At 44.2% G+C, this 26,211-nt stretch overlaps 1 protein-coding gene across 2 annotated transcripts in view; it reads right to left on the reverse strand.

The window, feature by feature from the left end:
* The window catches only part of lama2 (laminin, alpha 2), a 600,632-nt gene that overhangs the window by 437,838 nt on the left and 136,583 nt on the right, over positions 1–26,211 (reverse strand). The window lies entirely within an intron of this gene.

Here is a 26,211-nt window from a genome sequence, read left to right on the forward strand (position 1 = left end):
AGAAATTCAGTATAGCCACGTTTGGGGCGCTACAGCCGGGCGGTCGCTAAAGTTTGCGCCCGGCGCAACTTAGCGCCACCCTCGCCGATATTCAGTTGCATCGCCCCAAGAGGTTGCAGCTGCGCTAAAGCAGGCGATGCACGACTATCTTAAGGCGCTAAGCCGGCGATCTGGGGCGCTACCACCGAGGGCGGGTGCAGCGCAGGTGCGGGGAGTTTCTGAATGAAGGCAGACACGCTGGCGCCGGTCAGCACTTAAAGGGGGAGGGTCGACTTGTTTGGCTGCCATGCCCTGCACACTGCAGCCCTGAAGCAAGGCCTGACCATTGCTGGTTCATCAGTTCTACGCCCTGGACCATGGGGAAGCCTGCTATTCTTCCAAATCCCATTGCACGCTCTTGCTGCTTGTCCAGGGTCATGGGGAAGGAGATGTACTGACGCCTCCTTCTGAAAAGGGCATTGTTCACCTGGCAGATGCAGCAATGTACCGCGAACTGGGAGATGTTGGCAATGTCCCCAGTAGCGGATTGGAAGGAGCCGGTGGCATAGAAGTTGAGAGCCACCGTCACCTTCACTGCCACCGACAGAGACGTCCTGCTCCTCAGATGTGGCTGCAGATCTCTGCGAAGCAGGTGGCAGATCTCAGTGACCACCTCCCTTCTGAATCGCAGCCTCCGAACACACTGCTCCTCAGACATGTTCAGATATGAGAACTGCTGGCGGTATACCCTGGGTGGGTAAGGCCTCCTGTGCTGACGCCTGTTGGCCCTTCTCGGTCTGGCCATGACTGGCACTCTCTCACGGCGTCTCTGAGCCCTTTGAATGCAATGCAGAAAGCCAACATTTCTACCCATTGCAGCCCCCATTAAATGTGGCGACTCAAGGCTATGGCATTGAAAGTTAAATCCAAGTGCAAAGCTCTGGCCTGAAGCCAGAAGTACCTGCGCGAGCGCTGAGTCAAAGCAGAAAGCTCTCTGCCTTTGTCTCTCTCCAAATATCCGTCTGTCACACAGAAGGATTGGAGCAAAATGGCTGCCATTTATACTGCAGGAGGAGTCCCCTTTAATTAGCGCCCCCCATGCCCCGCAGCGACAGGGAACCGTTCCCCTCTACCAGTCGCTAGGGGCGCCAGGCGCACATTAGGCTGGCGCCACTGAATTTCCGGTTCAGGGCGCACCAAGGGCGTTGCAGCATGAAATGACGTCAGGATCTGCGCGTGCAGCTGAGCGGGCGCTGCGGTTTTGCGCCGGCGCTAAATCTTAACTGAAGTTCGCGAGAGGCGCAGATCGCGCCGCGCCTGGGCGCTAGCCGCTTAGCGCCCCACTTCTTGCCCTCTTAAGGCACTAGCAGCTGGCGCTAACAACTGAATTTCTAGGCCAAAGGATCTTAGCTCCGAAAATCAAGAAGTAGAATCAGTTTGGGTGGAGCTAAGAAACAGCAAGGGGCAGAAAGCATTGGTGGGAGTTGTTTATAGGCCCCAAAACAGTAGTTGTGATGTAGGGCAGAGTATAAATCAGGAAATTAGAGGCATATGTAGGGTAATACAGTAATTTGTATTAATAGTGTGGGGGACGAATTCATGGAATGTATGCAAGATAGTTTTCTAGATCAGTATGTTGAGGAACCAACTAGGGAACAGGCTATTTTAGATCTAGTAATATGCAATGAGAAAGGGTTAATTAATAACCTTGTAGTAAAGGGGCCTTTAGGGAAGAGTGACCATAATATGATAGAATTTTATATTGATTTTGAAAGTGATTTAGTTAAATCCGAAACCAGGATTTCATTGGCACAATCTGCTACATAATATTTTATGCCAGCCCTGCTTTCTGAAAAAAATACATAGAATATGCAAATCTATCACCCCATTGCATGCTTCAGTAACTATTCTTGCCCACTTGCACTGATATTTTAAGTATAAAAATAAAATAGATTATTGGGTTTCTATTTTTTTGTGAGCAATTTGTATATTCTAGCTAAAATAAATACTCTGCATTGTGTAGGGGCTCCTTTGGAGAAAAAAACGTAGCTTTGTTGCTTGGCGAGCCAAGTGCTATCTGGCAGCACTCAAAGAGAATTGGGACAGAATGTAATGTTGGTACTACTGCTGTTTTGTGCTAGTGCCAGGAATAATTGCATCATCACAGATGTAACAGATGTTGTTTCTATTGGTGTAGCAAGTAGAAAATTTTGGCCAATATGTTTTTAACAGTTTTGCAATCCATTGACAGCTGCATGCACTGTGCCTCAGACATGCAAAACATGATTACACAGAGCTTATGGCACCAACAGAAATAATCTCTGTGCTGTTGGCTTTCAGTAAAGACCAAAACTGAAAAATTAGCGCATCAGTAAATTTACTTGAAAGATTAATCATTGCTGACCTCTGCAAATTTGAGTAAGAATTTTAAAACAACTTGGGGATTACAGATCAGCAAAAGCATAATATACTTGTTACATGCCAGTGGGGGAGGATGTAATTTACTGGAAGCTCTTGAAAAACTGCACATTAGTATTCTGTATGTTTAGTTCAAAACAAAACTGTATATAGAAAGAAAAAACTTGCATTTATATAACACCTTTCACATTTTTAGGATGTTCCAAAGTATTTCACAATGAAGTACTTTAATAGTAAATTAACTATTTTTGTTGCAGCTTTTTTCAAAAGTATTTAATAAAATGTTGCACAAAATGTCTTGCTAATTGTTATGCTGAAGTTAAACCACACCATTTACTTCCAAAAACATATTTATTTACTCATTGCAACCTTTGAATAAATTTAAAATCGAGCAAAATGACAAAACTATTACTTTTCCAAATAGTAACATTTTTCTTTCAAGTTCAACTACATTGTCAATTTACGTAAGCAGCATTTAAAATTTTAAGTCCGGCAAGAGTACACGGAGCAACTGGAAACATGGCTGGGACCCAGATACTGCCGCACCCGGACCTGGTGCCGAAGAATCCAAGGTGCCCACAATTCCTATAATTGCGGGTACCCCTGGTGCACTCTTTGTTGTACAGATGCCCGGCAATGGTAGTCAAGTGAGAAGACCTCCCCCTGACCCTGTGAACTTTGGTGGAGTTCGCAGCAAAGGTCTGGGTGCAAGCGTATCTCAGTACTTACACAGACATGTTCCACCCAGGGAGGTTCGGAGCTACAATGAGCTGAAATTTGTGGTCAGAGGCGTACTTCCGGAGTACGCCTCCAACCCGATAAAAAAATCCGCACTTATCTTTAGGCTCCCGGGCTTCGGAGACTTCGAGTCCTGGGCCTGCAGGCGTACACCTGCAAAAAGGCCCACGGATCCCAGGGACACAGGCGGTTCAGAAACATCCCTGGGATCATGTGGGCCAGGTCCTCCAATCAGAAAGGAGGATTCCTAATATGCTTATGGGGATCCCATTTAGGAACGGAAACCCCATAAGCATATGAGGAATCCCTAAATAAATAATTTATACAACTGGAATAAAAATAGTAGAAAAGTTGGAAAAACTATCCCACAGACTAGTCAAGCAAAGTCTGACATAGTCATACTCACAGAATCATACTGATCAGTCAACATCCCAGACTCCTCCTTCACCTTCTTTGGGTACGTTCTGTCACACAGACAGGACAGACCCCTCTGGACTCCATGAGGTCTCATGGCTTCAGGTTAAACATGGGCAACAAAACCTCCTGCTGATTACCACCTGCTGTCCTCGACAGCTGATGAATCAGTGCTCCTCCATCTTGAGCACCACTTGGAGGAAGCACTGAAGATAGCAAGGGCACGGAAGGTGGGGGATTTCAATCAGGAACGGCATGGCAGTACCACCACTGACCGAGCCCTGAAGGACACACAGCTGCCAGACTGGGCTTGCGACAGGTGGTGAGACAATCAAAACAGGGGAATAACCTACTTGACCTCAACCTCATCAATCTACTTGTCGCAGATGCGAATGTTCATTACAGCATTGCTAGGAGCGACCACCCGCACAGTCCTTTTGGAAACCAACTCCAATTTTCACACTGAGGAGACCCTCAATCATGTTGTGTGGCAATACCACTGTACTAAGTAGCATAAATTAAAAACACATCTAGCAGCTAAAGACTAGGCATCCATAAGGCACTGTGAGCCATCAACAACAGAATTGTATATCATCACAATCTTTAACCTCATGACCTGACATATCCCTCACTCCATCACCATCAAGCCAATCCTGGTTCCATGAGGAGTGTACAAAAGCAGCAGCAGATTTACCTGAAAATGAGGCGCCAACCTGGTGAAAAGACAACACAAGACTACATACATGCTAACAGTGAATGCAGCATTTATAGACAGAGCTAAGCGATCCCACAATCAACGGATCAGGTCAAGGGTCTGCAACACTGCCATATCCAGTAGCTGTGGTAGACAAGTAAGCAACTAACAGGTGGAGCTCCATGAACATCCCCATCCTCAATGATGATGGACCGCAGCAAGAGAGTGCAAAAGACAAGCCTGATGCATTTATAACCACCATCAGCCGGAAATGGCAAGTGGATGATCCTTCTCAGCCTCACCATCATCATGATGTCCCCACCATCATTGATGCCAGTCTCCAGCCAATTCGATTCACTCCACATGACATCAAGAAATGGCTGAGTGCACTGGACACAGCAAAGGCTACAGACCACGACAACATCCCTTTCATGGTGCTGAAGATCTGTGCTCTAGAACTAGCCACGTCCCCATAAAAGCGGTTCCAGTAAAGCTACAACATTGGCATCTACCTGACAATGTGGAAAATGTAGCTCACCTCCTGACTCCCCAAAGCCTCTCAATCAGTTACAAGGCACAAGTCAGGAGTTTATTGGATTGGTGCAGCTGCAGTAACATGAAGAAGCTCAACACTATCCAGGACAAAGCAATCCGCTTGATCAGCACTCCATCCACCAGCTTAAATATCCACTCGCTCCACCGAGGATGCAGTGTTTACTATCTACAGAATGCACTGCAGCAAGTTGCCAAGACTTCTTTGCCAGCACCTGGCAAACCCGCGATCTCTACCACCAATAAGTTTAAGAGCAGCAGGTGCCTGGGAAGACCATCACCTCCAAGTCTTACACCAACCTGACTTAGAATCATACAATCATAGAAATTTACGGCACAGAAGGAGGCCACCGGACACGATTTTGTCGACACTCAGCAGACCCGATTGGTGGCAGGTCAGCTGTGAAATTTTAAATGATTGATAGCGGGTCAGGAACCCGCTGTCAAAATGCGTACACCTGCATTGCCCGATGTCAGGTCTGCCAGCGCTAAGCAGACCCGACAGGCAGCGGCGGGGGACCCAATTCAAATCATTAGTGGCTTGTTTACAGCCACTTAACAAAGCTTTTTTTCCCAGCATTTTGAATTTGATAGGTTGCTCACCAGTTTCCCGCTGTGCCTAGACCTTGTCTGTGCAGCTGAGGCAGGAGGTCGCTACCCATTGAATCAGCTGATGAGTTGACAGCTTCAAATGTCAAATCAAAGCTCCCAGCTGATTGAGAAATGTTCCCTTAACCACTAACTTCTCTAAACTGCATTTCCACTACAAATTCAGGATGCTGCAAGTCTTTACACAAGTCTCCATCCAGTCTGACCTCATTACCTCTCCCACCATTGACAGATCGCTTCTATCATCTCTACTTCACCTGCCATTCCATCAGTATGGGTGCCCTTGAAACTCGCTCACCTTGGTCCTCAGAATCTGACCACGATGAGCCCCAACACCAGCAGCACCAGGCACACCAGCAGCACCAACAACCACATCAACCTTCTCCGCAATTACCTGAAGCTGCACAAGACACAGGGCATCAGCATCCGAGCACATTGCTGCCCGGGAGGCCAAAGATGGCCTCACCATGGCCACATTTACTTCACTTGATGCTGTATACCCTGGTTGCCACATGATGCGCCAGTTTGGCACCACCCCACACCAACACCATAAAGCATCCCTACAATGCCCAAGCCATTCCTTTCACACTCATCACCATTGCGGGGGTACCGTTACGTCTCACCATTCACTGCAACTCACTAAGCCACTTCCAAAGGTGCACACAAATCTGTCCAAGAACGCAACGTGTTGAAAATAAAGATTTCAATGTTTGACACCACATTAACAGAAACTTCACATGAACATTGGCTAAAGCACACAAGTGCTTACCCTTGTGTGTTGTTAGTTGGTATGATTTGACTAGGATGAGGGTGAGTGTGAGGGGTAGCTAGTGAGATGGGGAAGTGATAATGTAGATAGAGAGAGAGAGATAGGTGGAGGTGCAAGATAGGTTGGTGTGAATAAGAATGTGCAGGAGTAGGGTAGGGAAGGCAGAGTAATGGGGATGTGATGAGTGGCACAGAGGATGAGGTTGAGTGTGATTTGCAGTAATGTTTTGCGATTTTCTGCAGGATCTTAAGGCTTTGGCTAAGGATTGCAACTACAAGGCTGTCTCTGCTATATTGTATCAGGAAGAAGCCATCCGTGATTCTTTCATATCTGGCCTTCGATCTAATTATATTAGATAGAGACTCCTCGAGAATGACTCGTTAGTTTTAAAAGCAGTTGTTGTTACGGCTCGATCGTTAGATGTAGCCCAGAAGAATTTAGAAGTGTATGCATCAGCCCATGCATCTCTCTCAGCCTCGTGTGTTCTGAGTATGGAGGCATCCATAATGTCAATGGAGCCTCCACTTAATCCTACTGTTGCGGCTGTACCCCATGGGTCTAAGTGTTATTTTTGTGGCCAACCTAAACACTCCAGGCAAAGATGCCCAGCCAGAGAGGCTACTTGTTTTAAATGTAAGAAACGGGGACATTTTAGTAAAGTGTGTAAGGGTAATCCTGTACCTGATGTCTTCTCTGCTGCCGCCTATCGTTTTACTCTAGCCTCGGTTATGGTTGACCAGACCATACCGTGTTCCTTGTCGAAATCTATGATGGACATTAAGATTAATGGTTGTCCTACTGGGTGTTTGATAGACTGTGGCAGTACTGAAAGTTTTATACATCCCAACCTTGTTAACTCCTGTTCATTGAAGGTGTATCCTACTCGAAGTGATATTGTGATGGCGTCCAAGTCCCTTACTTCGGAGGTAACTGGATATTGTAAAGTCACATTGACCGTTAAGGATACGGAGTATAAGGACTTTAAACTCCTTATATTACCTCAGTTGTGTGTGAACTTAATTTTAGGTTTGGACTTCCAGTGTCAGCATGAGAGCGTTACCCTTAAGTATGGTGGGTCTCAGCCTCCACTCACAGTCTGCGGCCTTTCTACTTTAAAAGTAAGTCCGCCTTCTTTGTTCATGAACCTTGCTCCTAATTGTAGACCTATAGCGACTAAGAGTCAACGGTATAGTTCAGAAGATAAAACATTTATAAAAGAGGAAGTGGAAAGGCTTCAACGGGAGGGAATCATCGAACACAGTAATAGCCCGTGGCGTGCCCAGGTGGTGGTGGTTAAAACTAATGAAAAGAAAAGACTTGTGGTCGATTATAGCCAGACTATAAACTTGTATACCCAATTGGACGCCTATCCTTTGCCTCGTATTTCTGAGATGGTGAACCAGATAGCTCAGTATCGCGTGTTCTCCACCATTGATTTAAAGTCTGCCTACCATCAACTCCCTATCAAAATAGAAGACTGACCTTATACGGCCTTCGAAGCTAATAGGCACCTGTATCAATTTCTTAGGGTGCCCTTTGGAGTGACGAATGGGGTATCCATCTTCCAACGGGAGATGGATCGTATGGTGGATGAATACGCGTTGGAAGCAACATTCCCGTACCTGGACAATGTTACTATCTGTGGGCGCGACCAACGGGAGCATGATCAAAATCTCGCAAAGTTCCTAGAGAGGCAAAGAGACCTGACCTACAACGAAAACAAGTGTACCTTCAATACTACACATTTGTGTATTCTTGGTTGCATTGTGGAGAATGGGGTAATCGGGCTGGATCCTGAAAGATTACGCCCACTTAAGGAATTACCTTTACCTCACACTGTAAATGCTTTAAGAAGGTGTCTGGGATTCTTTTCGTACTATGCCCAGTGGGTGGCTAGTTACTCAGATAAAGTCCAACCTCTTATTAAGTCGACGTCTTTTCCGCTATCAGCGGAAGCTCAGGAGGCTTTCTGTAATATCAAATGGGACATTGAGAAGGCAGTGGTATGTGCCGTGGATGAGAAGACCCCTTTTCAAGTGGAAAGTGATGCATCTGATTTTGCGTTGGCAGCAACTCTTAACCAAGCTGGTAGACCAGTAGCTTTCTTCTCTCGTACATTGCAAGGACCAGAAGTTCGACATTCTTCAGTGGAAAAGGAGGCGCAGGCGATTATCGAAGCAGTCAGGTATTGGAGACATTATCTCGCTGGCCGACGTTTTACGCTTATTACTGACCAACGATCTGTGGCCTTTATGTTCAATACTAAGCAGAGAGGCAAGATCAAAAATGATAAGATTTTAAGATGGTGAATAGAACTGTCAACATATGACTATGATATTCAGTACAGGCCTGGAGTATTTAATGAGCCATCGGATGCTTTGTCACAAGGAGTATGTGCTAGTCTAGGTATAGATAAGCTTCAAAGTCTCCATGATGCACTCTGCCACCCTGGGGTTACCAGAATGAACCGCTTCATTAAGTCCCACAATCTACCCTACTCTATTGAGGAGGTCCGGACAATGAGCAGAACCTGTCGTGTTTGTGCTGAATGCAAACCTCGCTTCTATAAGCTGTCCGAGCCAGCTCATCTTATTAAAGCAACTCGACCATTTGAGCGTTTGAGTCTCGATTTTAAAGGTCCCCTTCCATCGAGCGACCGTAATGTCTATTTTCTTAATATTATAGATGAGTACTCTCGGTTCCCTTTTGTTATCCCCTGTCCGGATGTGACCAGTGCTGTTGTAATTAAATGCCTCTGCCAACTGTTTTCTTTGTTTGGCATGCCTAACTATATACATAGTGGTAGGGGTTCTTCCATTATGAGCGAAGAATTGCGACAGTTTTTGCTATTGAAAGGAATTGCAATGAGTAGAACTACCAGCTATAACCCTCGTGGTAATGGGCAGGTCGAGAAAGAAAATGCGACAGTGTGGAAGGCTATCGTATTGTCTCTGAAGTCACGAGGCCTGCCGACCTCTCGCTGGCAGGATGTCCTGCCAGACGTGCTACATGCTATAAGGTCTCTTTTGTGTACAGCGACAAATGCCACCCCTCATGAAAGGATGTTTAGCTTTCCAAGAAAAGCTACTAATGGAGTATTGTTACCCACATGGTTGACGACCACGGGCCCTGTGCTGTTGCGCAGACATGTGAGAGGCCACAAAACTGATCCACTGGTGGAGGAAGTACAACTCCCTCATGCTAATCCCCAGTATGCATACATTCAATATCCGGATGAGCGAGAGGATACGGTCTCTATTAAAGATCTTGCACCTGCTGGAGCTCGAAAAGAATTCGACTCTGAGAGTAGAGTTTTTAATCGTGGTATTGGACCTTCAGAGACACAAACCCTCAGTGTGGAAAACACTGATGATTCTGGGAATTCAGATGAATCGGAGTTGGTACTCCGGGAGGAGCCTCGGCAAGAGTTACGTCATTCCCAGAGGACTATTAGACCTCCTGACAGATTGAATCTATAGCAGGGGGTGAATGTGATGAAATAACTCTGTGTTCTGGATTGTCTGTTGTTGTACTTGTTAATGTCTGTAAATGTTTTACAGGTGTAACCACTAATGTTCCTCCCTAGCTCCGCCTTTATGGATCCTCCTGATTGGTGTGAGTCTTATTTATAAGAGCTGGGTTTTACTCATAAGGGCTGGGTCGGTGATGAATGATGGTTGCCCTGTGTTAACTTGATGCCAAGATTCTTACTTAATAAAAGCCTTTAGTTTTAAGCTGTAATCTCATGGATTCAGGCAGTTATTTGGCACATCAATCATTGAAAGGTTTCTGCCACTGCAGCCTGTCCTCCTGATGACATCTCTGCTTATGCCCTCCTGTGCAATGTGCAACCAGGCAGCGTTGGTCTCCTAGGGAGGTCTATTCCGCCCATTGGAAGGAAAGAGAACCTCCCGGTGTGCTGTGACTCTCTCCATAAGCATATGATGGGTGACATGGGAGAGCCTGGATGCAGACATGCACCTCTGTGCAATGCTTGTCAGTGTTTGCAGCACCTCAATGCTGTAGAACACTGACAGCACAAATGTCAAAGTAAATTTGCGCATGGTCCCTTTAAGGAAACCAGTTGATGAAGCGTCACCAAATGACATCATCAGATCCGCTTCCTTCAATTGGCCGGGAAACTCGCTGGGCGGGCTTAACAAGCCCAATCAGGGGAAAGTCATGTCAGAGACCGGGATGGAGTCAGCAGCGAGGCCACAACCCGCCATCGACATCGCCCGCCACGGACCCGCTGAGGCAGGGAGAATCACGGCCATAGTGTCTGTGCTGGCCAAAAAAGAGCTATCCAGCCTAATCTCAATTTCCAGTTCTTGGTCCATAGCCTTGTAGATTATGGCACTTCAAGTGGATATCCAAGTACTTTTTAAATGTGATGAGGGTTTCTGCCTCTACCACCCTTTCAGACCCCCACAACCCTCTGTGTGAAAAAAGTTATCCTCAACTCCCCTCTAATCCTTCTACCAATTACTTTAAATCTATGCCCCCTGGTTATTGACACCTCTGCTAGGGGAAATAGGTCCTTCCTATCCACTCTATCTAGGCCCTTCATAATTTTATATACCTCAATCAAGTCTCCCCTCAGCCTCCTCTGTTCCAAAGAAAACAACCCCCGCCTGTGCAATCTTTCCTTATAGCTAAAATTCTCCAGTCCTGGCAACATCCTCGTAAATCTCCTCTGTATCCTCTCTAGTGCAATTACATCTTTCCTGTAATGTGGTGACCACAACTGTACACAGTACTATAGCTGGGACCTAACTAGTTTTTTTATACAAGCATAACCTCCCTGGCTCTTATATTCTATGCCTCGGCTAATAAAGGAAAGTATCCCCGATGCCTTCTTAACCACCTTATCTACCTGTCCTGCTAACTTCAGGGATCTGTGGACATGCACTCCAAGATCCCTCTGTTCCTCTACGCTTCTCAGTACCCTACTATTTATTGTATATCCCCTTGCCTTATCAGCCCTCCCCAAATGCATTACTTCAAACTTTTCCGGATTGAATTCCATTTGCCACTTTTCTGCCCACCGGGCCATTCCATCGATATCTTCCTGCAGTCTACAGCTTTCTTCCTCGCTATCAACTGCACGGCCAATTTTTGTATCATCTGCAAACTTCTTAATCATATCCCCTACATTGAAGTCTACATCACTAATGTATACCACAAAAACCAAGGGATCTAGTACTGAGCCCTGCGGAACCCTACTGGAAACAGCTTTCCAGTCACAGAAACATCCGTCGATCATTACCCTTTTTTTCCTGCCACTGAGCCAATTTTGGATCCAACTTGCCACTTTCCCTTGGATCCCATGGGCTTTTACTTTTCTGACCAATCTGCCATGTGGAACCTTGTCAAAAGCCTTGCTAAGATCCATGTAGATGACATCAAACGCACTACCCTCATCAACCATCCTTGTTACCTCTTCAAAAAATGTAATCAAGTTAGTCAGACACAACCTTCCCTTAACAAATCCATGATGACTGTCCTTGATTAATCCGTGCCTTTCTAAATGAGGATTTATACTGTCTCTCAGAATTCTTTCCAACAAATTGCCCACCACTGAGGTTAGGCTGACTGGCCTGTAATTACTCGGTCTGTCCCTTTCTCCCTTTTTAAACAACGGTACAATGTTAGCAGTCCTCCAGTCTTCCAGTACCACACATGTAGCCACAGAGGATTGAAAAATGATGATCAGAGCCTCCGCTATTTCCTCTCTTGCTTCTCTTAACAGCCTGGGATACATTTCATTCAGGCCTGGCGATTTATCTACTTTATCAACTTGGACATGTATCGCCGTTCCTTCATTGTCACTGGAATCCTGGAATTCCCTAAAAGCATTGTCGGAGTACTTTCACCACACGGATTGCAGCAGTTCAAGGCAGTGGTCCACTACCACATTCTCAAGGGCAATTAGGGGTGGTTACTAAATCTCGGCCTTGCAAGCAACGCCCACATTCCGAATGATAAAAGAAAATGTAGGAGGTCCTGAATGTTTTGTGTGTCGAGGCCAAGAACATATGCAGCAATTGTCAAACTGCTTGCACACAAAAGGTTTCTGAGCTTGAGGACAATCTGGTGACACTTCATCACATTTGAGAGCTTGTAGGGTCCTTCTGGGAGGTGGTCACTCCACAGGCTTTGCAAGTTGGTGAGGAAGTAAAATGTGTGATCATCCACTGGGATAAGGAGAGCACAGAGGAGGCAGTGCAGAGATCTCTTGAGAATGTTCCATTGGCAGATATATTTATGACAAGAATTTGGAGGATGGAAAGCACCAGCAAAACTACAGCAATGCTGAAAGTGACGGGCACGAAAGAAAAGTGCCAGATCATCCTCTCATTCCCCCTCACCTTCACCCTGGAGGGTCAACAACATTAGACAGCTATTGTATTTAATTACAAACAGAAAACAGCTTTCAAATGTATTTCTCTAATTTTTTGGTCTGGAAAGCTTTTTCCATCAATACTGATTGCGAAGGTTAACTGAACCCCAATAGCTGTCTCAAAGTGCTGCAGATACCCAAAGCACCTGGTCTTACTGATTTCTGCTGAATCTCATTACCTTACAGAAAATATCACTGGCATAAAAAGCTTTGGTATTATTTTTTGGTTTAAATGCAATGGGTTTTAACTTACCATTTCTGTACTACATTACAAACAGAAATGTGTACATTTCAAAAATGTCATTGCAAAACCATCCCCAAAGTAAGCAAACATCGCTTTTAGAGTAAACCTTACAGTGTTTAGTTGGGTGCGGAGGAGTTGTTGATTTCACCTCACAAATCTGACTTGAATTCATTTGTGGAACTTGGTCATTCTGATGCTGTATTTAGTGCTGTCAGCAACAGCCCCTGCATTGTGGCAGCACCGTAAAAGAAATGAAGTGTTCTCCAGAGAATCCAAGACTCACAAGAAGAAGTGTCTTTTGTGGAACTTGAGGCAGCGCCAACACTGATGGTAATAGAACCATTGCTGTTTGAGGTGGATTTGTGCGGTGCTGGAATTCAGAGTACCGGCCACTGAGACACTCGGGCACAAACCGTACAAAGTACTTGTCTCTCGGGTTGCCACCAGCAAGTTAAATATACAACTGGAGAGATGGTGTAAGAGAGAAGGATTCAGATTCCTGGGACACTGGGACCAGTTCTGGGGGGGTGGGGGGGGGGGATTGGCCTGGTACAGGATTGAGGGGCTTCACCTGAACAAGGCTGGGACTAACATCCTTCCTGGGATAATAACTAGTACTGTGGGGGAGAGTGTATATGGCAGGGGGAAGAGAAAAATATGAGGAAATAGAAAGGAGAGCAAAAAGAACCAGAAGTGTAAGAAAGATTTAAAAAAGAAAAACAAATCAGAATGGGAAAGAGAGTTAAATTAATAAGAAGGTTTGAGTGTATGTATTTAAATGCACAAAGTACAGTACTTTGAATAAAATTGTTGAGCTAGAGGCACAAATTGCAATGGAGTGTATGATATAATTTGATTAACAGAGACATGGCTGAGGCTAGGGTAGGTCTAGGACCTGAACATTCCTGGATACAAAATATTCAAGAGGGTTAGAGTTAAAAAAAAGGATGGAGGTTGTCAGTTTGAATTGAAGATACCATTGCAACAGAAGAGTACAGAAATAATGTAGAGGTTGGCGTAAAAGCTTAATTTATTTTGTCAAGTTACAGAATAGGAAGGGAATTGTTTCTCTATTGGGAACACATTTGGGCTAATGAACAATGGAAAGGAGATAGAGGAAGAAATATGTAAATAAATTAGAGAAAAATGCAAGAACAATAAGGCTATAATAATGGGTGACTTTATTTATCCAAAGATAGACTGTGACTGAAAAATTTAATAGAGTTGTTTGAAGAAATAGTGGAGTGTATTGATAAAGAAAATGCCGTGGATGTTGTGTATAAAGATTTTCCAAAGGCATTTGATAAAGTGCCACACAGGAGGCTTGTTGATAAAATTAAGGTACATGTTATAAAAGGGAATGTGTCAGCATGGACAGGAAGTTGGTTAAAGGAGAGAAAACAGAGCAGTGGTTAAAGGATTTTTTTCAGACTAGAGGGATATAAAAATTGGTGTCCCCAAGGATCAGTGTTGGAACTATTGCTCTTCTCAGTATACATAAATGATCTCAACTTGGGTATAGGGGCACAATATCAAAATATGCAGATGGTACAAAATTAGAAAGCTTGGTTAATTCAGGAAAATATAGACAAGTTATCTGGACCAATGAAATTTAAAGTGAAGAAATATGAGGCAATATATTTTGGGAGGAAGAACAAGCAAAGGACATATGTACTAAATGGTAAAACTTTAACAGGGTGTGTGCTGCAGAGGGACTTGAGGGTTCAGATACACAAATCTTAAAAGTAGGAGGACAAATTGATAAAACTGGTTATAAAGGCAAATGGAACATTCTAAATATGGGTATGAAGTACAAAATCAAGAGGTAATGTTAAACCTAGATAAATCTTCGATTATACTGCAGTTACAATATTGTGTCCAGTTTTTCAGCACCCTACTTCGGGGTGGATATAAAAGCCATGGAGAGGATGCAGAAGAGATTCACTAAGATAATACCTGGGATAAGAGGCTTTAGTTATGAGAAAATGGGGTGCTTTTCATTCTAATAAAGAAGATTAAGAGATCTAATAATGGTATTCAAAACTATGGAGAGGCTGTGATGAAGTAAATCGAGAAAAGCTACTTCCACTGATCTGTGTGTCAGTAACCAAAAGGTATGAATTTAAGACCACAACCAAAAGAACGAAGGGAGAGGCTAAAAGTTTTTTTTTAATACAGGAGATTGCTAGGACATGGAATACCCTACCAGAAACAGTGCTGGAAGCAGAATCCATAATAGCTTTTAAAAGGGAAGTTGATAAATATGATTTGAAAAAGTAAAATGCAAAAGGTTATGGTATGGGTATTGGAGAATTGCACTAAGTGGATAGCTCTTTCAGAAAGCTGGCACAGGCACAATGGGCTTAATGACCTCCCTTCTGTGCTGAAAAAATCTATGATTCTTTGATCTATGATTCAATTTGCTGCCGTTTTAACAGCATGAGGCATAATTTGCCAGTGAGCTCAGGAGGTATTAATGCTTCTATAGTGGACACTGGATTCAGAATTACATAGTATTTACAGCACCGAAACAGGACTGTCGGCCCAACAGGTCCATGCCAGTGTTAATGCCCCACATGAGCCCATTAGCCAATTCAGAATTAACCACGCTTTCTATTTTTGTGCCATTGGCATATTTTGATATTGTGCCCCTATACCCAAGTTGAGATCATTTATGTATACTGAGAAGAGCAATAGTTCCAACGCTGATCCTTGGGGTCACCAATTTTTACATCCCTCCAGTCTGAATAATATCCTTTAACCACAACTCTGTTTTCTGTCTTTTAAACAACTTGCTGTCCATGATGCCACAAAATGGGAGGAATGTTAACCTAAAAAACGGGTGGGTTGGAGGTGTGTGGGAAGTTAATGTGTTAAAAATCTGAATCCCGACCTGAACCCGCCTCCAATCCACCTACGTCTGGTATTAACGAAGGCGGGACGGGGCGAGCAGCCAATCCGCTGCCAGGAGGTGGGTTGTCTATTTAAATATTATAATGAGGCTGGAAGCCTCTGCTTTAACCTCCATTTTTAATTTAACTTTAGCTGGTGGGGTTTTGCAGGCCTCGTGAAACCCGCCAACTAATACAAGGCGAGGACTGCTGGATTCAGGAGGTAAGTGTCTTTACACTGGATCCAGGGTCCCTGCCCAACACCCCCCCCGTGATCAGAGACCCCCCCCCCCACCCACGAGGCCTCCCACCCCCCCCCAGGCTTCCAATCCCCCACGAGGCCTCCACACACCCACCTTATGCTCATCCATCCCCCTCCCCCTGTTCCCCCGGCCACCGATCCTTGCTGACAACACCACCCGCCCCCCCCGCTCCAACAGCCCTCCCCGTGCTGCTCCCAGCCCCCGATCTATTAGCGACCATTGGCCCCAACCCCTCCCCCCCGCCCTCCGTGCTGCTCCCAGCCCCCGATCTTTTAGCGACCATTGGCCCCAACCCCTCCCCCCCTGCCCACCGTGCTGCTCCCAGCCCCCGATCTTTTAGCAAGCCGTGCCCATGCTCCTCCAGCCGCCCCCCAGTGCAATCCCTCCCTCCCTCCTCTCTGCAGACCTCAGGCCCACTTGCCCAAAGCCAGCCGGCCTCTCAATCTGGCTGGCTGCGGGTGGGAAACAGAGGCTTCCCAACTGCTTCAGAGCCCCCTGCTCCCAACCCATTCCTTCCCCACTAAAATTCAGCTCCATGTCTTATAATTGGTACTTACACAGCTATGGATTTCAATATACTTGGTAGTTCTTGTATTTAACCTCTTTAGCTAAAGTAACAGCAGTCTGACAGCATTTTTACATGAACACTCTGGGGGGAATTTTCCCAGCCCTGGGGAGGCAGGTATGGAGGTGGGACTGCCAGGAAAATGGCAGAAACTGGGAGCGGGTAACGAACCCGCTCCAAACTCGCCTCCGTGCCATCATCCGGGGAAGCGACTCGCGCAGGGACCCATCTCCTCAAGGCGGGAAGGGTTTTACAGCCAATTAACTGCTTATCCTCATTTTACCCCTGCAAGTGCAGGCTTTGTGACGACTGTGAACCTCACCAGGGTCAGTGAGGCGTGCAGTGGGTCTGCGAGGGATCAAAATGTCCGCTGTGGAGGTGAGTGATGGATGCAAGTGTGGAGAGGTAAATATGAGTGGTGAGTGTAAAGTGTTAGAAAAAGTTTCCTTACCTTTTTTTCTTCCTGCAGGCTTCAACCCTTGGGGATCCAGAGGTGCTTCATCTCAGTGGCAGAGATGACAAAATGGCTGCTGCAGTATCAGATGCAGCAGTCATCTGATTTCTGCTGAGGAAAGAGGTTTAGTGAGCCTTCCGTACAAGGGCTCACCTTAGAACAGAGATTGTCGGTGTTTGACAGCTTCTCAAAGCTGTCAAACGCTGACAATTCATCTGTCAAAAATTTTTGACAGATGAAATGTCATACGCTGATGTCCTCTGTCACCGGCTTTCCCTTAATTGGCCGGCTAAGCCCGCAGGGCGGGATTAATAAGGTCAATCAAGAGAAAATAGCATGGGTTGGCCAGACGTCGTTGGGGGGGGGACTAAAACTCGAAAACCAGCAGTCCCGCCCCCAACGTGCCCCCATTGACACAGCCCTCTCTTTTTGAAGTTATTTTCTCCCTTCCCCCCACCCCTAACCCCCACCACCCCCATTCTTCCTGGGACACACCAACTATTACTGGAGAGTGAGTAACTACTCTCAGAGCAACCAAGTGATGAATTGCTCTATGATTTTCTCTGTCCCTATTGGAGAAGTGACTGGTCTCCACACTGCACCTATCCCTAGCAATGTAACTGAGATTGAGAACTGAGTAACGAGAGGTTGCATTTTGGTGCAACAGTATAGTGCACAACTGGTCATGTAGCTACTTGTTTTCTGAATAACCTCTGAAGCATCTTTCAAAATACAATATTTTGATTGATTAAAACTAAACTAATGTTTACATCTTTGTATATTCAAGATAAATACTCAAGAACATCACCAGAATAAAAGTTGAAAAAAAAATTCAGAGAAAAAATAGATAACAAGTCATGTGATCTGTATTTGAACCATCCTTCACTGCTTTAGAAAATACAATATTCAGACAAGCACAAACATTTAATTTAGAAAATGCATTTTTTTGGTTTTCAGCCGGAGCAAATATTTCCTTTGGAAGTGGTTAAAGAAAAATGAAGAATATTCTTTGATCAAGATCTGTTTTAAATTTTAGTAGCATAAAGTGTGGGAAGATCATGGCTAAAGAACATAAAGAAAATAAAATGTTGTGCCGGAAATCTTTCCCAGCTGTGCACTGAGGACTCTGTTATTCAGATCCAGATGTCAAAAAAAAGTTCAAAAAACTATAATTTTTCAAAACAACTTCAACTTTGGTAAAAAAAAAGAAAAGTTGACCAGGCACAGCAGCGTTAAAAAAATGGAACAGGTACAGCTTTACAGCTTTCAATTACTTGTAACTGCTATGGATTTTTTAATGATTGTAAAGTAATACTATACACTCACTGCATATAAACACTGACTGCAGCTGATGGCAACAATTTACACTACAGCTCCAAGAATGCAGTTCATATTTGTTTTACATTATCCTTGAACATTAAAAAAATTATGTAAACTATAGCCTGCCCACTTTAATATCTCCTCACAGTCTAGTTTCTACTGCTTGTGGAAATTACTCACTGACAACTATTGCCCAGTGCAAGCACAGTTAAACACAGAAGTACTGAAATTGTTGTCAGAGATACCCTGCTCCTCCACAGGGTGCACTGTTGCAACCTTCGCAGATGCAATCAACACAGAATCCATGAACTTCAACTATTTATGCACTAATATTGCTGTTAAAATGAAATGTTAAGCCTTGTTTGATCAGGAGTAACTGAGTTTTTAATGGCGTACTAAGCCATAATTACAGCTGAACAACCTCACTGGTCCTGAAAAACTAATTTTACAAGTGTGGAGTCTCATTCCCTAAGAACATTTCAAAATTGGATGATTTTTAAAATCATAAAAAATCATTTTAATTTTATAAATTTTTTGGCTTCTGAGCTACCTGCGTGATGCACATCTCATCCTTCTGCATTCAAGTAATTCTCAACCTGCATATAATGCTTATATTAAGAGAATAAAATGAGATTCCAGTTTATTTTGACTTTCTGCAAGATCTCACAATATCACAAAGCAGCAATAACTCCCAAAGTGATACAGAATTCCTGCCATTAAAATCAATCATATATCAATGCAAGTATCCCAAGATATATTGAACAGGAGTTTCCATTAGGTTGCACATTTTTTTTTTCAGTGCAATTCGCCCGGAATAGGCCAAACCAGCGCAAACAATCGCGGAATTTTAAGCGCAAATTAGGTTCAACGCAAATTGAGTTTCCGTGATCTTTTGCACTAGTTTTTAAAACATCACGCTAAAACCAGCCCCGCCAACAAAACTGGCCATGCCGCCAGATTGAATTAATCACTATTGCAAGTTTCCGTTAATTGCTTCTGTTTTTGAGCCTTCGAGGAGGCTCTAAAAATTAAGCTTTTTTTTTAGGCACAAGGAGCTACTGTAGTACAGGTATAAATATTTTAGCTCCACAGTGGAAATAGAATTTTTTTAAATTACATTTTGAAATTTACCAGCAGACATGGATAGATGTAGAACCCATGTTTATTAATTCAATTCCACAAGGCATGCTGTTAATGTGGTACTAATGTGGTCATAAAACAGATTTATGGGAACAGCATCACAGCTACAGTCTGATGTATGCAACGGAACGAGTCAGTGGGATGAGCTATAACTCTCTGAAGTGATCAAGGTGAAATTTCAACATATACTTAAATGTTTCTATTTATTTATGTGAAGTAAAGTAAATTTTAAAAAAATATACTGACTCGAAATACCCTTCAGCCTGCATTTCAACTTCGATGAGGGATAGTGATTGAACGTAAAGGGAACTGTAATCTGCCTTAGCAACTGCCTATGAATGCTAAACCCTCTGCTGAATAATCCCTGCTCACTGGGCTTTGGCATGCCAACCTGACCCAATTAGAGCCTTGTGAGTAAATTCATCGACTAAGTGCATCAGTATGTTTGGAATCATGATCGGAGGAGGTTAATTTCAGAATTAACATCCTGTGCGGTATATTTCCCATGCTGAGAAATAATTAGGAGGAAAAACTATGAAATCTGTGTCTGTGTTAAATATCAGTTGCACTGAGTGCTGGTCTATTCCATACACTCAGCCTCTTCTGGGGACAGACGTTATGTACTTAAGCGCAGACTCTTATGACTATAATGCAAAAGAAAGCAGAAATGAGTAACTCCACAAATATTGCTTGTTGCAGTATATAGGAGATCTGAAGAAAGAGCTTTACTCTGGGGTTGGAGCCTCAGGAGTGAATAAGGGGAGGCCTTGAGCAACTCATGTGTTTAAAACTTCTGTAACTTTGAAACTTTGGTCAAGGAGGTGTTCTGGAATGGCTCCCTGTGGATCCACTGGTTTTGGAGCTACAAATTCTCTCTCCCCATCCCCACCCCCCCACAACATGTTTATTTCTTCCTTTCTCCCCTCCTTGCCTGAGGGTGCAGACTCATGCTTGGATACACTTTGAGTGGTAATGGCGGCTCTCTGAATCTCACCCAAGTGGTGATTCTTCATTCGTGCACTTTGACAGCTGTAATGTATTATCACATGGTTTGTCACATGGTTTAGTATGAGCATGCTTAGTTCACGCTGGCCTAATAAACAAGCACATGGACTAGCAACTAATTGTGTCTCTGTCCTTCATTTGTTCTACTGACATATATTACATTTTGGCAATGAGGATGGGATCCCAAAGCCATTTTTAGGGATCATGGAAGGAAGGACACAGTGTTCAACTTTCGAGTGGACAAGTTTAAGGTGAACTTGTGACACCTAAACTGAATTTTTGCTATGTTTTACTGTTAATGCTCATGCAGAATCATCTGTGCTTCGCCTTCGCGTGTATGTATACACAGCAACAGTGGTGTTGATTCTCACAGGTACACAGGTAGCGTGCTGAGTCACTGTTCGACGGGATCGGGACAATCATGGCCACGCCTATGGGATTCATCGGAAGCCTCGGCATGACTGAGCTGGTGAATCATTCAGTTGGGGATGGAGCGGATGGATAAGTTTTTTAAGGGCATTAACATTTATTGAGACTGAAGGTGCAGATGAGAATGTTCAAGCTCAAAATAAAGTAATTCGTGAACGAAAGAAAGCAATTTTTCTAACGGAGATCGGGCCAGATGTCTACGGAACGTTAACAAACCTACTCGCGCCAGGAAAGCGAAGGATGTGTTGTCTGAAGTCATTGTCGAGAAACTCGAGGACCATTTCGACCCAAAGCCATTAGAAATAGCAGACAGCTATAAGTTCGGTACCAGAAACCAAAAACAACGTGAAACCATCAGTGAGTATATTGTAGCTCTTAAGAACCTGTCTTTGCATTGTAACTTCGGCACATTTTTGGATCGAACGTTGTGAGATAAGTTTGTGTGTGGACTGGTGGATGAGCGCACACAGTCCAAGTTACTGAACACTCCGAACCTAACGTTTCACATAGCATGCAAAATTGGCCTGTCTATGGAGATGGCATCTAAGAATGCTGGGGAGCTCCGTCCAACTCAAGTGACTAATGCAGCTGAGGTCTACAGTCACAAAGCCACTGCCAAACCTAAAGCTGTGAGACCTAGTCAAAAGGATGTCGGTGAGAGCAGTTCAGTGAATTGGTATTGCTGCAATGGAAATCACTCACCACAGTCCTGCCAACACAGAAATGTGAAGTGTTTTCACTGCCAGAAGCAAGGCCATATTTCAACAACTTGCAGAGTTAGATCTAAAGCAGGAAGTAAGAACCATTCTAGTGGCAATGCAAAGCAGCGACAACAAAAGGGAAGAATTCACAATATTGAAGTGAGCACACCTGATGTTGAAGAACTAGGCATCTACAGTATCTATGCCACGAGCGGCAACCTAACAGTCGTGAGAAATACTTCCGTACAAAGCTTTTGATCAACAAGCAATATACTGATATGTTTATCGACACGGCAGCAGACAGCTCTATCGTGAGTAAGGACATATATGAGAGTAAGTTTAATCAAATACCACTTACAAACAGTACCGTAGAGTTAAAAACCTACTCCGGCGAAATCCTAGAGCCAAGTGGACAAATGGAATGTACAGTTCAACACAAAGGCCAGTCAGTACAGCTGCCTATTATTGTAGCGAGCTACAACAGGCCAACTCTCATGGGCAAAGACTGGTTGAGAAAGTTAAAACTAGACTGGAAAAACATCTTCCGTGTAGATGCTTCAGAGAAGCGACTCAACACAATGCTGAACAGGTACAAAAGCATGTTCACAGACAGTTATGAGGGCATTACTAGGTATGATGCACATATCCGCATCAAGTCCAATGCAAAGCCTGCCTATTGTAAGGCAAGGCCGATCCCCTATGTGTTGAAAAATCAGGTGGTGGAAGAGTTCAAATTCTACAACTGAACATACCATAGATGAGTTGAGATCTATCTTTGCATGTCATGGCTTACCTGAAGAGTTCATTCCTGACAATGGCCCTCAGTTCTGTCCTGTTCTATTCCAAGAATTCATGAAACAGAATGGTATCAAACACACTCTTGTTCCACCATATCATCCAGCTTCAAACGGAGCAGCCAGAATAGTAAAAGAAGCTCTCAAAAAGCAAGTGTTGCAGGGTTGTTCGGGACTCAGCATGAAGCAATATTTGGCAACTTTCTTGCTGAAGTACAGAACTACTCCGCACACTACAACTGGACATACCCCAGCAGAATGCTTGATGAAGAGGAGATTGAGAACATGATTGAGCCTTGTTCAACCAAATTTGGCTTCAAGAGTTGAACAGAAACAATTGAATCAGAAACGTTTTTATGACAGCAATCAGAAAGAACGCAGTTTCAAACAAAACGCGTGTGTTCATGTTCTCAGTTCCCCTGGAAAGTCGAGTTCACACAAGTGGGATGTAGGAACCACAGTAGAGGTTGGTGGAACCAAGAGATATTTGGTTGAAATTGGTGACAACATCCGAAGTCTTCATGTAGATCAAATGATCTCTACTAGAGATGAACCAAGACATGATCTTGAACCACTTGATCATTGACTCAGTTCAGACTTCAGTAACTGAAGTACCAGGTTCAAACAAGTCTGAGATAGAAACAGGATCATCTTTGAGTTTGAAACCAAAGCAAAATAGCCTGAAAACTGGTTCAACACCAAAACTTTCTGTAAAGAGACCAGGAAGTCTGTTATTAAACTGGATTAGTAGTTCATTTAAATGAACTACAAATCCTACAAAAGAATAAAAGGCAGGAGTTTTTGTTACATGGTACATGTAATGCTGGGAAAGGTGGGACCGTAGTTTTGTTGTATTTGAGATAGTGGACATACATTTTTTTTTAAGGGGAAAGCAGTGTAATGTATTATCACATGGTTTGTCACATGGTTTGGTATGAGCATGCTCAGTTCGCTCTGGCCTAATAAACAAGCACATGGACTAGCAACTCATCGTGTCTCTGTCCTTCATTTGTTCTACCCACATATATTACAACAATGAGGGGTGAAATTTAAACCCAAAAATGGGTGGGGTGGGGTTAGGTAAGATGTTAAAATTCATAAAATCTCAAACCCGACCCCAACCCGCCTGCTTCCAGGTTTAACGGAGGCAGGAGAAGGGGTGGGTAGCCAACCTGCTCCCAGGAGGCGGGATGATAATTTAAATATTTCAATGAGGCTGGCAGCCTCTGGTTTAACCTGCTTTGCAGGTTTAACCCTGACCAGCCAGGTTTCCCGGGTCTCGGGAAACCCAGCAGCTAAAGGGAGGCGAGGACAGCTTTGGGGAGAAGGTAAGTGCCTTTACAGCACTGCTTGTGGGCCAGGAGTAGTAGGAGTAGGAGTAGGAGTAGGAGTGCCCCCCACCCCCCCGCTCCTAGTAGTAGCTGCAGGCTCCATACCTGCTCCTGCAGCCTGCATGAGTGCTCCCCGCCTGACTGCAAGCCAAGCATGCCACACCATTGACATGCATTGAATGTCATGAAGTTGCTGTATTTGCACAGTGGATACAAACTAACCCCACCACAGATAATTAGGGCTAGTAATTAGTAGCACAAGTACCCTTTCAACGACCTGATAATTGTTAATTTTATCTTATTCATTCATGGGATGTGGGCGTCGCTGGCAAGTCCAGCATTTATTGCCCATTCCTAATTGCCATTGAGAAGGTGGTGGTGAACCGCCTTCTTGAACTGCTGCAGTCCACATGGTGAAGGTACTCCCACAGTGCTGTTAGGCAAGGAGTTTCAGGATTTCAATGCAGCGACAATGAAGGAATGGCAATATATTTCCAAGTAAGAATGGTGTGTGAGGGAAACTTGGAGTTGATGGTGTTCCCATGCGCCTGCTGCTCTTGTCCTTCTAGGTGGTAGAGGTCATGGATTTGGGAGGTGCTGTCGAAGAAACCTTGGTGAGTTGCTGCAGTGCATCTTGTAGATGGTACACATTGCACCCACAGTGCGCCGGTGGTAGAGGGAGTGAATGTTTAAGGTGGTGGATGGGAGGCCAATCAAGCGGGCTGCTTTGTCCTGGATGGTGTCAAGCTTCTTGAGTGTTGTTGGAGCTGCACTCGTCCAGGCAAGTGGAGAGTACACCATCACACTCCTGACTTGTGCCTTGTAGATGATGGAAAAGCTTTGGGGAGTCAGGTGGTAAGATATTTGCCGCAGAATATCCAGCCTCTGACTTGCTCTTTAGCCACAGTATTTAGATGGCTGGTCCAGTTAAGTTTCTGGTCAATGGTGACTCCCAGGATGTTGATGGTGGGGGATTCTGCAATGTCAAGGGGCGATGGTTAGATTCTCTTTTGTTGGAGATGGTCATTGTCTGACACGTGTGTGGTGTGAATGTTACTTGCCACTTATCAACCCAAGCCTGAATGTCGTCTAGGTCTTGCTGCATGCGGGCACAGACTTCTTCATTAGCTGAGGAGTTGCAAATTAAACTGAACACTGTGCAATCATCAGTGAACATCCCCACTTCTGACCTTTTGATGGAGGGAAGGTCATTGACGAAGCAGCTGAAGATGGTTGGGCCTAGGACACTGCCCTGAGGAACTCCTGCAGCAATGTCCTGGGGCTGAGAGGATTGGCCTCCAACACCCACAACCATCTTCCTTTGTGCTATGTATGACTCCAGCTAGTGGAGAGTTTACTGCCAATGAACCTCTCTGGCACTGTAAATTAACTATTACAAGTGTGGAGTCTCATTCGTTCAGGTTTTGAAATTTTTGGGGAGATTTTAAAAATGTAAAATTTTAAAGAAAAAAAAATTATTTTCCTTTGTCTCTTTTTTCTCTCTCTCTTAATCCAATCTTTCCCTCTTTTTTACTATTTCTGTACCTAATTTGAAATAGAATTTGTTAAGTCTGTGTGTCCCAGTTATGCTCATTATAAATCACTGGACACAGACCACAAGAATAACTTTAACAGGTCTTTACTATTCGGAGGTCAGGGCTGAACTGCCCAGCAAATCCCTACACAACACTTATATACCGGTGTGGTCACCACTGGTATTACAGTATACAGCAGCCAAGAGAAAGTAGTACATCTCTTAAGGTAGTTCTCTTAAGGTGGAACAGGTTACATACACCACAATCCTCCCTTTTTAGCTTAACAGTTATATCCCCATTTAACATAACATAATAACATATATATATACAACTTCATGCAAAACAGTTCAAAGATTCAGTCTCTGAGGAGGCCTCCTGATTCGAGTTGGATAACGCCTTTCAGGGGTCTCTGATTCTCGTTGCTGGGGTGACTCATCTAGTTGGTCTCTTATGGATTGGACATCATCATCAGGTACATTCACTTCTGAGGTAGATGCTTCAGGTTCGCTAACTTCTTCCACGGTTGTCTCTGCCGTAACCGTGGGTTCGACCCTTGTTCTCGATTCTACCAGTTGGTCAGCATGACGCCGTATTACATTTTCACCAATATCTACCGTGTACATCAGGGGTCCTTGTCTGGCCCGAATTGTTCCAGATTGCCATTTCTCGTTTTTATAGTCCCGGGCTAACACTGGTTGTCCTATTTCGAAACTCCGAGTGGTCTTGTTATTTATATGCTGGAACTGTTTGTTTTCAACTTCCCTCCGCACATTTGGTTTTAACAAGTCCAACCTGGACCGCAACCTCCTGTTATAGAACATCATGGCAGGACTTTGGTTTGTCACTGCATGAGTGGCGTTTCGATATGCCAGTAGGAATTTGTCCACCTTGTGTTGTAGTGGGATCTGATCTTCGCTCATGGCCTTTATTGCTTTTTTGAACGTTTGTACAAATCTCTCGGCC

This window comes from Somniosus microcephalus, chromosome 9, assembly GCF_052327205.1.
Source record: "Somniosus microcephalus isolate GS21.2 chromosome 9, FLI_Smic_1.0, whole genome shotgun sequence".
Classification (NCBI taxonomy): domain Eukaryota; kingdom Metazoa; phylum Chordata; class Chondrichthyes; order Squaliformes; family Somniosidae; genus Somniosus; species Somniosus microcephalus.